The 12,641-nt window shown below is 36.0% G+C and overlaps 6 non-coding genes across 6 annotated transcripts; 2 read left to right on the plus strand and 4 right to left on the minus strand.

Annotated features, from left to right (window-relative positions):
- Positions 1-250: 250 nt before the first annotated feature.
- On the minus strand, positions 251-324 carry TRNAD-GUC (transfer RNA aspartic acid (anticodon GUC)). The gene has a single exon. It is a non-coding gene; the product is annotated as a tRNA-Asp (tRNA).
- A 358-nt stretch (positions 325-682) lies between these two features.
- Positions 683-764, minus strand: TRNAY-GUA (transfer RNA tyrosine (anticodon GUA)). Its single transcript has one exon. It is a non-coding gene; the product is annotated as a tRNA-Tyr (tRNA).
- A 507-nt stretch (positions 765-1,271) lies between these two features.
- Positions 1,272-1,343, minus strand: TRNAT-GGU (transfer RNA threonine (anticodon GGU)). Its single transcript has one exon. It is a non-coding gene; the product is annotated as a tRNA-Thr (tRNA).
- Positions 1,344-3,827: 2,484 nt separating this feature from the next.
- Positions 3,828-3,898, minus strand: TRNAG-GCC (transfer RNA glycine (anticodon GCC)). The gene has a single exon. It is a non-coding gene; the product is annotated as a tRNA-Gly (tRNA).
- Positions 3,899-4,722: 824 nt separating this feature from the next.
- TRNAS-UGA (transfer RNA serine (anticodon UGA)) lies at positions 4,723-4,810 on the plus strand. Its single transcript has one exon. It is a non-coding gene; the product is annotated as a tRNA-Ser (tRNA).
- Positions 4,811-8,435: 3,625 nt separating this feature from the next.
- On the plus strand, positions 8,436-8,523 carry TRNAS-GCU (transfer RNA serine (anticodon GCU)). The gene has a single exon. It is a non-coding gene; the product is annotated as a tRNA-Ser (tRNA).
- The last annotated feature ends 4,118 nt before the right edge of the window (positions 8,524-12,641 follow it).

Raw genomic sequence — 12,641 nt, forward strand, 5'->3', positions numbered from 1 at the left:
ATCATCATAAAGAAAGATAGAGTAATATAATATCCTAAATTCTACTAATCCACATATCGTATGTGTGTCTTTCTTTATCGATTGGGAGTAGTGAAAAAAAAATTCCTATATGCCCTCCCTCCCTCTTTAATGAGAGATGCAAAATAAAAAAGTGAAGTAAGGGTGCCCTGTGGGTATTTGATCTTGCTCCCTGCCCCTTTTTTTCATGGAAAAAGGAAATATCAATTTCTCCATTCATTGAACCCTAGTTCGGGACTGACGGGGCTCGAACCCGCAGCTTCCGCCTTGACAGGGCGGTGCTCTGACCAATTGAACTACAATCCCCGCGGGGTGTATGGCATACCCATTCTTAAATAGAACCATAAGAAGATTCGATTCGTCTTTCGTACTCTAAGAAATAGACGAATCATATACTACATACCCACATATTATATTATACGTGGGTATAGTGAGAGTGACATAACTAGTATGTCGTGATTTTTTATCACTAAAAATGGATAATAATCCAGCCTTCAATAAGAAAAACTCTTTTGTTTGTAAGAAAGGAATGAGAGAGATATGGATTAGAAAAAAAAATTTCCCTTTTTTCTTTATCTTTTATTTCTATAGATCAGACATTTTATTTTATGGAAGAAAAACAAAAGGATTTAGTTCATACTCACGAAGCCCTAGATTTTTGGTTTGGGCCGAGCTGGATTTGAACCAGCGTAGACATTGTCAACGAATTTACAGTCCGTCCCCATTAACCACTCGGGCATCGACCCAGGAAGAATTTATTCTAGGGTTTTTGCTAATCTATGATTAACCTCCTTTCATAATACTCCCTACCCCCAGGGGAAGTCGAATCCCCGCTGCCTCCTTGAAAGAGAGATGTCCTGAACCACTAGACGATAGGGGCATCACTAGACGATAGGGCCATATACAACCGCTCGTGATTATACTATAATCATAGTATGAGCAGTTTTTTGGAATTGTCAATATACTCGAAAAGTATAAATAGATCCAAAGCAAAGAGTTTTTCCAACTTTTCTGTTATGTTTTCATCTAGGATTTTTTTTAGTTGATCGTTATAGATTAATTCTCCGTGCTTCATTTAGTGTTCATACCAAAAATGCATCCATCCCGCACTAAGTCATAAAATTCTCTAAAAATATAGAGAAAGTTTCAAAAACAAAGAAAAAAAGTGAATCAATTTAGTAGAAAAGTACTCTATCAGATTCGAACCAACGACTTACGTCTTAGCACGAGATTACTCTACCACTAATTTAAAAAGCCCTTTATCGGATTTGAACCGATGACTTATGCCTTACCATGGCATTACTCTACCACTGAGTTAAAAGGGCTTTTTATTTAATTCAAAAATTAGCCACTTGGATTTCCCATTATGGGTCTACTGCATAATGTACATATTATATATATAATATATAGAGATAGAGAGAGAGACATTATGTAGAGATTGTATATGTATATATCGATATCTTGAGAGCTCAAAATAAAATTAATAAAAAAAAACATACCCTACATAACATATCCAACTCTTCTTGGTTCAGGGTTTTCCGTTTCCGAAGACTAGTAAAATAGGCGGATTCTGGAACCCCAAGGATTCAACGGTATATGGATATGGAAAATATAAGATTTCCGATCCTAGCGGGAAAAGGCGGGGAACAGATACCCAATAGGATATAGGATCCTTGGGAGGAACTTTTGGTAATGGCCTTGATCCTCTATGCTATTTTTTATGTGTTCTTAGTTCTATTGAACTTTTTGCATTCTTTTAAACAAGAATCTAATAAACTAGAATTGAGTCAGTGGAAAAAAGGAGAGAGAGGAAAGTGTTAAATGGAGAGAGTCGACTAATCAGAGACTTTTAGGATCTTCTTTACATCAGGTAAATCTGTCGGCCCTGTCCGTTTTTTTCTTTAAGTTACGACTCTTTGCTGCTTACTTCTATCAAGCCATAGGGAAAGTCTATGATGAATTTGGAAAACTCATCTCACTCTTACTCTATGGCTCGGACTTAATGGGGGAAGAAAACATCTTCCATAATTTCTTTTTTGTTCAATTCTGGACAAAAAAGAAAAGGAAAAAAGGAATTTATAGGGACAGTGTTACCCCCTATATCCCCTAGTTTATATTGTAGGAATAATAAAACAATTTAGCAGTCTGACACACTTACGTCCTTGCAAAGTAAATAATTATTATTGTAGTCGTAACCGTAGAATAGGATCCTAATCAAAATAAATACATTTGGTTCAGGCGCTATTAGCATGGTAAGAAAAGATTTTTTTTACAGACCAGAGGGGCTATCTAAATCCTAAAGTAAAGGCGAGCGATCGAAGTAGAAGTACCAACGGCTCAGTGTCATGAACCTTCTCCATCTGATTCAATAAGGGGGAATTAGCCTTCTTGTCAAATGGCTATCCTTGACAAAGGGTACCATTTATACCATAATCTACAATGTAGCGGGTATAGTTTAGTGGTAAAAGTGTGATTCGTTCTATTAATAACTGAATTTGAAATGATATACTTAAGGCATCCTTAAGTTTTTTATTTTTATATTCCGATGAAAACTTTAGTTCTTATAAAGGATTAAATCCTTTTCCTCTCAATAGCATATTGAGGAAGAATATACATTCTGGCGATTTGTATCCAAAGACTAATTTAAATTGCATCCAAAATAAAAATAGGATTATGAGTACAGAGTCGCGAAGCATAATTTTGCATTGGATTAAGTATTCCAATTTTGAAAATATGAGTAAAGGATCTATGGATGAAGATACAAAAAAGTTGATTTCCAATCGTAACTAAATCTTCTTAAAATAAGGAATAAGGAAGCCAAATAGCTAAAAAACGATAGTTTTGGTTTACTAGAACCATCCGCATATTGTTTCAGCTCGGTGGAAACCCAATTCTTTTCCTCAGGATCTCTTGAATGAAATTAGGGAACGAAGTAAGTAGATTAGATGAATTTAGATAGAATTTCTATCTCCTACTCTATAAGGATCATCTAGAAAGCGGAGAGCTTTGGTTCCATTCAAATAGAAAAGCTGACATAGATGTTAAGTGGTGAGAATATCCATAAAGGAGCCGAATGAAATCAAAATTTCATGTTCGGTTTTGAATTAGAGACGTTAAAAATAATCAACCAACGTCGACTATAACCCCTAGCCTTCCAAGCTAACGATGCGGGTTCGATTCCCGCTACCCGCTCCATTCTGTATAAAAGGAGTATTCTATTTGTCTAGACATGTTAGAGGCTTGTATTCAAGCCTTTTTTGTCCACCAGTTTCTGGTACTCCAGAGCGGAGTAGAGCAGTTTGGTAGCTCACGAGGCTCATAACCTTGAGGTCACGGGTTCGATTCCCGTCTCCGCACTTAGCAGTCTGTATAAAAGGACTATTCTATTTCTCTAGATATGTATGGTAGAGGGGCGTATCCAACCCTTTTTTATTCATTAGTTCCCGGCCCTAGAGGGCAAAATTGAGCAGTTTGCGAAGTCACTTGCCTTCAAAAAAAGAAGGCGCAAGGCCTCTCCCTACCCTGCAGAAAATAAAAATGAAACGAAAGGGACAGTCTACCTCTCCCTTCCCTTTAAAAAAAGTTTGCCCGTTGTTTGTCTCAGTTAATACCCAATTTTTGGAGCTCTGTTGGCGAGTTCTATTTCTGCCTCTGGAGCGCCCTCTTTTTTTGAGTGGGATGCAAAGGAAGGGTAAGATAGTAAGGGATACGGCACTAGACTAACACCTAATTAATACTTAATTTAATATAAGTAGTTAAACAGTTAACTAGACTAAACTTTTTATCATAGTACTTTGATAAATTAAGCGGGCGAGCGGCGGGAATCGAACCCGTATCTTCTCCTTGGCAAGGAGATATTTTACCATTGAACTACGCTCGCTACGGTATATATTTTATAGCGTATATCCGCCTGGGTCGACCTTCTATGTCTGGGTCGACCGTTTCATTTCATTTTCTATTATATTAGAGTTTTCCTTTTTTTATTATCTGTCAATGAATATTCTAATGGGAATGGAATTTCATAATACTGAAAGAGAAGAGCTAGCAATTCGGAACGCAAATTGCGTTTTAATACGTCTCACTATTCTAATTTTTTAGAAGAAATGGCCTTTATTATTTCTTTTTTATGGGGTTAATAAATATTAACCAAATTTCATTTAAGAAATGAGAGAATTCAGAATAGCTACGAGAAAGACTAGTCCAATCCATAATGATGTACCGGAAAATACAACATTTTTATTATTTGACCAACCATCAGGAGAAGCAAATACAAGGGGTACACTAATTACTAAGACTGAGGAAGTCGCAATTAATGCAAAAACAGCTAATTGGAAAGCAATAGTCATATTTCTAATCCTCCAAGCTACCATCAAATAAAGTTGACTACATATTTGATCCCTCACTTAAACCAAAATTGTAAAAAAATACAAGAAGTAGGAGGGGTTTAATCATGAATCCATTGATTCTTCTCTTTAATTCAAATTTATTACTTAAACCGCTTTTTTATTTGGATATGGGGGTGAGAAGAGATTATTTACTCTTTATTTCACAAGCGGGTATAGCGGATCCTGTATCCGTGTATACAGTATACAGAGATATATCGAAAAGGAACTTGTATCTGATATCTTTCTAGAGGCTAATAAATCTTTTTATTTTTTATATGGCTATGTTCTATTTGTAGGAGTAAAATAAGGATTAGGCTGTGGAGAGATGGCTGAGTGGTTGATAGCTCCGGTCTTGAAAACCGGTATAGTTCTAGGAACTATCGAGGGTTCGAATCCCTCTCTCTCCTTTTGCTTATTGAATACGTTTGTTTCTTTCATTTTTATTTATTTTTTTTTTCTGTCCCTTATCTTTCTTTCATAAAAAGGAATGAATGGCTCGGCTAGATGGAATAACCGAGCCAGAACAGAAAAAAAGTAGAACAGGTATAAATAAGAAAATCTTAGTTAAGAGGGTTCATGTAAAGAACAGGTTCCAAATCACGATCGATTCCCTTTTCAAAACCTGCTGCAGCAGCTCGGGCTCTTCCTGCATGCCATAAATGGCCCACAAAAAAGAAGAATCCTAGAACAAAATGAGAAGTTGATAACCAACTTCTAGGAGAGACATAATTAACTGCATTGATCTCGGTAGCTACGCCACCCACGGAATTTAAAGAGCCTAAAGGAGCGTGGGTCATATATTCTGCTGAGCGTCGTTCTTGCCAAGGTTGTATGTCTTTTTTCAACCTACTCAAGTCCAAACCGTTGGGGCCCCTTAGAGGTTCTAACCATGGAGCACGAAGGTCCCAAAAACGCATAGTTTCCCCTCCAAAGATAACCTCCCCAGTTGGGGAACGCATTAGATATTTACCTAAACCTGTGGGTCCTTGAGCGGATCCCACATTAGCTCCAAGACGCTGGTCTCTAACTAGAAAAGTAAATGCTTGAGCTTGAGAAGCTTCTGGCCCGGTGGGTCCATAAAACTCACTCGGATAAGCTGTATTATTGAACCATACAAAACAACAAGCGATAAAACCAAAGACAGATAAAGCAGCTAAACTATAAGACAAGTAAGCTTCTCCAGACCATACAAATGCACGGCGAGCCCATGCGAAGGGTTTGGTTAAAATATGCCAAATTCCGCCAAATACACAAATAAAACCCAACCATACATGCCCACCAATTATATCTTCTAAATCATCTACACTAACAATCCACCCTTCTCCACCAAAAGGAGATTTTAGTAAATAACCAAATATAACACTGGGACTAAGGGTCAAATTGGTAATTTTTCTTACATCTCCCCCCCCAGGGGCCCAGGTATCATATACACCGCCAAAATAAAGAGCCTTGAGTACTAGAAGAAAAGCACCTAGACCTAACAAAATTAAGTGAATACCCAAAATTGTAGTCATTTTATTTCTATCTTTCCAGACATAACCAAAGAATGGAAAAGATTCCTCAAGAGTCTCGGGTCCCAGAAGCGCGTGATAAATGCCACCGAAGCCTAAGACTGCGGAGGAAATTAGGTGAAGTACGCCAGATACAAAGTACGGAAAAGTATCTAGAACTTCCCCCCCTGGCCCTACTCCCCAACCTAGAGTAGCTAAGTGTGGAAGTAAAATCAACCCTTGTTCATACATGGGCTTTTCTGGTACGAAATGGGCCACTTCAAATAGGTTCATTGCTCCGGCCCAGAATACGATTAATCCGGCATGAGCTACATGAGCTCCAAGCAGTTTACCGGACAAATTGATAAGTCTGGCATTCCCAGCCCACCAAGCAAAGCCGGTGGTTTCTTGGTCACGACCAGCTAAAACGAAAGTTCCATTAAAGAGCGTTTCCACGTGGTAGAACCTCCTCAGGGAATATAAGATTTTCATGAGGCTGATCCTGAGCTGCCATCCACGCACGAATACCCTCGTTTAAAAGAATATTTTTGGTGTAGAAAGTCTCAAATTCAGGATCTTCCGCTGCACGGATTTCCTGGGAAACAAAGTCATAGGCACGTAAGTTCAGAGCCAAGCCAACTACGCCAATAGCACTCATCCATAAACCGGTGACGGGTACAAATAGCATAAAGAAATGTAACCAACGTTTATTGGAAAAAGCAACACCAAAGATTTGGGACCAAAAGCGGTTAGCAGTGACCATTGAATAAGTTTCTTCAGCTTGAGTTGGGTTAAAAGCACGGAAGGTATTTGCACCATCACCGTCCTCAAATAGAGTGTTTTCTACGGTCGCTCCATGAATAGCGCATAGCAGAGCCGCACCTAATACTCCGGCAACTCCCATCATATGAAATGGGTTCAACGTCCAATTATGAAATCCTTGGAAGAAAAGGATGAATCGAAATATCGCTGCTACGCCAAAACTCGGCGCAAAGAACCAACCAGATTGCCCCAGTGGATAAATAAGGAATACAGAAACAAAAACAGCAATTGGACCAGAGAATGAGATTGCATTATAAGGCCGCAATTGAACAGACCGAGCAAGTTCAAATTGGCGTAACATGAAACCTATTAGTGCAAAAGCCCCGTGGAGAGCTACAAAAGTCCATAGACCGCCTAATTGACACCAACGAGTAAAATCTCCTTGTGCTTCGGGCCCCCATAGTAGCAACAAAGAGTGTGCTAAACTATTGGCAGGGGTAGAAACTGCTGCGGTTAAGAAATTACAACCTTCCAAATAGGAACTAGCCAATCCATGGGTATACCAAGAAGTTACAAAAGTTGTCCCTGTAAACCAACCCCCTAAAGCGAAATAAGCACAAGGAAAGAGCAATAGGCCAGACCATCCTACAAAAACGAAACGGTCCCTTCGTAACCAGTCATCCATAGTATCAAATAGATCATTTTCTTCTTTAGGAATTCTACCAAGGGCTATAGTCATAGTGATCCTCCTATTCAATTACTTCAACCATTTCCGAGCACCTCATATCACTTTCCAAGGCATATGATAGTTTTATTATCTGTGGACGATTTCTTTCTCGTTCAATGCCCTTTTTCAATGGTCTCGAAGAGAGAAATTTCCCATTTTTATCTATGGAGTCACAGTCACAACCGAGGTCGTGGTAAATCCATGAATTTGATTCGATTTGTTTTTCTTATACTATTTATTTGTTTTTCTTATACTATAGAAATAGAAATAAATTGTTTTTCTTATACTATAGAAAGAAATAAACCTTTGAATTCAGCATTATTCCAAGACTCCTATTTCAAAGTCTATCTTTTAAGGGAAAAATGCAAATAAAAGTAACCCTTCTTTTCCCATTCCCTCTCTATTGCATGGGTGGAAGAACTAAAATAATAGAGGATTCTGAAAAAAAAAAATGGACCTTCGAAATCCAATTTTATGTGTAGCGCAAAGGAGTTGCGATTTCTTCTTATTCCTATAGAACATCTAGTAACAAGAATATGAAATCGTAAATAGCGAAAAATTCTTGTCTTGCGCGGTCTAAGTCTAAGGAAATAAAAAAAATTCGCTTATACAATTTCATCTACATCGAATTTATATATCAGAATAGCGGATAGAGGCATCATTAAAGGAGTCAGGTCTACTTACTTTATGCTTCTTTCCAATTTTATGGTGGATTTGATAAGAACCCTTTTTGCTTTCTTGATAAATAATCGACAAAAAAAGCGTTTTTTTTATATAACCTGCTTGTTTTATTATAATTATAACAAGTCCTATATGGAAATGCCCGCTAAAGAGAAAATCTATTTGATTGTCTCTCGGCCAATATCGATTTTTAGAAAGAAAAAACAAGAATTTTCTTCTTTTTTTATTAACATTAAGAAAAAAGAATATAATTAAAATGGAATTGGCAATATAATTTTTATAGACTTTTGAAAGAAAAAAAAGGGTTTTTTGCAACCGTTATTTCTTATTCTTGCCTATATCATATCACGGAAACCTTTCGCTTTGGAACGTGGAGAGATGGCTGAGTGGACTAAAGCGGCGGATTGCTAATCCGTTGTACAATTTTTTTGTACCGAGGGTTCGAATCCCTCTCTTTCCGCTCCCTTGGATCATTTGGGACTTTCGAATTGGAAAGAATTCTGACCCCCGGATTTTCTCATAGATAAATGTACGAAACAAATCCAATAAGAAAAAAAAAAACTGAATTTTTACTCCTCGCGTCCAGGATTCCGTCCTGGGTCATTAGATAAGAATCCAAAGATAAAGAGTGAAACAAAGAATATCACTACTGTATAAACAAAAAGTTTGAGAGTAAGCATTACATAATCTCCAAGATTTTTTTTTAAGGAATAGATTACCAGTTTTTCCTTACCACACGGATCCACTAGGATGGTTTTTTTTTATACCTAAAAATGCAAAAAAGAATTCTTGAAAAAAATTGCAAGAATTCTTTTATAATAAGCACTCTTATCAATAGCAAAAATAGGGTTAGGTGGTTAGGTATTGTGTAGGTACCTTTAGGTACCTGCTCAACCTAGGTGCAGGGGAGTAGAAAGGCTGATCCAAATTTATTGCTGTAGCTACCCATTCAATGTAGAAGAATTTAAATTTTAGAATCGAAGGTTCATAATATAAAAATATAAAACTTCTCGGCTTTTACCCATTTTAAAATTTTTTTGGAATGAACACATCATTCAATTTGGCATACAGAGTACTAAAGATTTCATCGAAAACTTACAGCAGCTTGCCAAACAAAGGCTAATAGAAAAAAGAATAGAGGTATAACAGGCATAATATCCACGATTGGATTGAAAATAGCATAAGCTTCGGGTAATTTGGCAAAGAAAAAACTAGTAGGATAAAGAACAGAATTAAAACAGATACAGGTTAAACTAAGTATATTAGGCATAACAAGCATTTCATTCTTGTAGAGTAAATAATTGGATTTTTCTTGAGTTATTTTTTTAAGGGAAAGAAGGAAAAGGCAGATTCAAAATCTTTTTTCTTCGGACTTTCCCAAACACAAAATACCTCCTTGTATTCGCACTCTCAAATGAGAGTGGAATAAATTCGACTTTCATATAATATCTTAATAGAATTCCATGTAATGATCAATGCATTTTTTTGATTCTATATTATCCGCATGTGTAGAATACTAGCAAGAGAATATCCCTCCTTTTTTATGTAATTGAAATGGTATTGACGAATAACAAATAAACATACTAGTGTTTATTAGTGTCGCATAAAACCCGAAATGGGGCGTGGCCAAGTGGTAAGGCAGCGGGTTTTGGTCCCGTTACTCGGAGGTTCGAATCCTTCCGTCCCAGATTGTTTCTGATGAAACAAACGGTGAAATCATATAGTATTCCGTACGAGACAAAAGTTTATTAAAGAGAATAATGATATCTTATTCTTTCTCAGAAAACATAATAAAGTCTTAAGTCCAGTCAAATTGACTATCTTTATTTTCATGAAAAAATGGGATCTATCAAGCACATTCAGGATATGCCTCTACTATAAAATCACTTAGTCATATTTTTTTCTTCCTTTTGGTATTCGAGTTGAAGAAGTACGAGAATTCTATAACTACCAAAAACTTTCAATCTTTTCATTGGAATAGTTTATTTAGTTATTATAGTTAATTGTTTTTGGTACTGAAAAAATATATTACTACTAGAATTCTAATTCTAGTAATTAATTAATTAAACTTTTTTGGAGGTTGATAGTTTATTTATTGAGGAAGAGTCAATCCTTCTTTTCTCACTTCAAGATTGATCATCTCGAGCCATCCGTTGAGGGTGGAAATTTAAGAATAAATAAGTTTTAAGCAAACTTGTTTAGTCGTCTTTTTCAAACTATGTTTCATTCATATGATAGAATTTTAATATGGGTTTAAATAAATTGGATCTTGGCGGAGGCTTCCCGGATAAATACTTACTTTCTTTTATCCATATTGCTCCATAGATAGCAAGTTTTAATTAGTATAAAAAAACTAAACCAATGACTATTCATGATTCCATCCATATTGGATCAATTCTCTATACCACTTTGCAATGAAAAGAGGAATGTTTGTTATGGTAAAACTTCGTTTAAAACGATGTGGTAGAAAGCAACGTGCGACTTGAAGGACATGATCGATTGTGGATTTTGCTATCCATCATTTTCCATAGTAATGAAAATGCTCTTGGCTCGACATAGCCTGTTCTATTCGTTCCGAACCAAATTTGCGCTGGGTTTAAGTAACATAGTACACGATGGAGCTCGAGAGGACAGAATTTTTTTTATCAAGGGAAAGAATCTAGGGTTAGTGAAAACTAATAAATTAGGCCAACTTTGTCAGTCTATCCTTAATATAGAAATAAATCGAAAGGTTAAAATAAGAAGAAAGTCCAATAAAAGTATATCAGAATCAATCCCTCTTATTAGATTTCTATAGAAGAGATAAATGCTTTATCGAAGGAAATAAGAAAAAAGGGTATGTTGCTACTCTTTTGAAAGAAAAAAATAGGAATTCCCGAAGTAATGTCTAAACCCAAGGATTTCACAAATCAAAGATAAAGGATTCCAGAACAAGTAAACACAATTTTCAATTGTCTCAACAACAGAGTTGGATTAGAATAAGGAATAAAAGTCAATTCGTTCGAAATGAGACAAAGAAAAGAGTTTAAAGACGACTCAAAAATTTTGGAAGGATTTTGCCTTCGAAGTTTGTCAGGCAAAATTAGCCCACTTGAGTCATGAGTATAAATGAAATTTGTTTTTTCTGTAAGGAAATTAATGCACGTCATAGTCTAATTTCTATTATTATCGACAGAAATTCGAATCATTTTCTCGAGCCGTATGAGGAGAAAACCTCATATACGTTTCTAGGGGGGGGGCGTTGTTTATCTACATCTATCCCAATAAGCTGTCTATCGAATCGTTGCAATTGATGTTCGATCTCGAAGAGAAGGAAGAGATCTTCAAAAAGTAGGTTTTTATGATCCGATAAAGAATCAAACTTGTTTAAATGTTCCAGCTATTCTCTATTTCCTTGAAAAGGGTGCTCAACCAACAAGAACTGTTTATGATATTTTAAGGAAGGCAGAATTCTTTAAAGAAAAAGAAAGAACTTTGAGTTAATTGAAGAACTAAATGAATCAAAAAATAGGATAGGAGAAGATTATTAGTATTCCTAGTTGTCTAATTATTTAGACACAATTTACCTCTTTTTTAATCCTATTTGGATTTATATTATATCGTGCCAATCCAACATAAGCCCCTATTTTATTTACTTTTTCTATCTAATTTGTTTTCTTACCATTGTATTTCCATTGACAAAGGTCTATTGAACAAATAGAATTTGTAGATAGATGGGTCTCTTTATCCTCACTCCATATTCAATTTTTCCGCCTACACTTCGCTCAAATGATAAGGGTGTTCCTCTTGCATGTATTCTCATACAATATAATATATATTTTTTATAATATATATTTTTTGTTAATAAAAATCGCTAAAAATAAGGAGAATTTGGCCATCGTGATTAGGGTCGCTCTTTTTTTAACTTTACTTTAGTGGAATTTCACCGGACCTGTTCGTTTTGGCATTTGAGTGTTTTTCATGGTCGATAAAAAAAATCTTTGATGTCTTGCTAGTTCAATGTTTTGACAGAAGCGCGCGGTGTAATTCCATTGATTTTTGGATTTCGATCGTATCTAAGATCCTTTTTTTATCTGGGTTGCTAACTCAATGGTAGAGTACTCGGCTTTTAAGTGCGACTATGATCTTTTACACATTTGGATGAAACAACAAATTCGTCCAGACTCTTGGTAGAGTCTAGAAGACCACGACTGATCCTCAAAGGTAATGAATGGAAAAAATAGCATGTCGTAATAAAATCAATCTTTTTTGAATGGAATCCAAAATTACGATTTTCTGGGTCTAATGAATAAATGGATAGAGCCTGGCTCCAATTCTGGTAAAATAAAAAGCAACGAGCTGAACTTCCTAATTGGAATGATTCCCCGCTCTAATTAGACGTTAAAAATAGATTAGTGCCGGATGCGGGGAAAGGTTGGGTTTTCCTATGAGTGGACCCTTTATTTTTTCTTTTTTTTTTTAGAAATCCTAATTATTCTTGATTATGGATTGAATAAGGGATGTTATGGATTGAATGTGTAAAAGAAGCAGTATATTGATAAAGAGGCTGTATTCCAAAGTCAAAAGAGCGATTGGCCT

Source organism: Triticum urartu, unplaced genomic scaffold (assembly GCF_056163025.1).
Source record: "Triticum urartu cultivar PI428250 unplaced genomic scaffold, HENAU_Tu73 scaffold2, whole genome shotgun sequence".
NCBI lineage: Eukaryota > Viridiplantae > Streptophyta > Magnoliopsida > Poales > Poaceae > Triticum > Triticum urartu.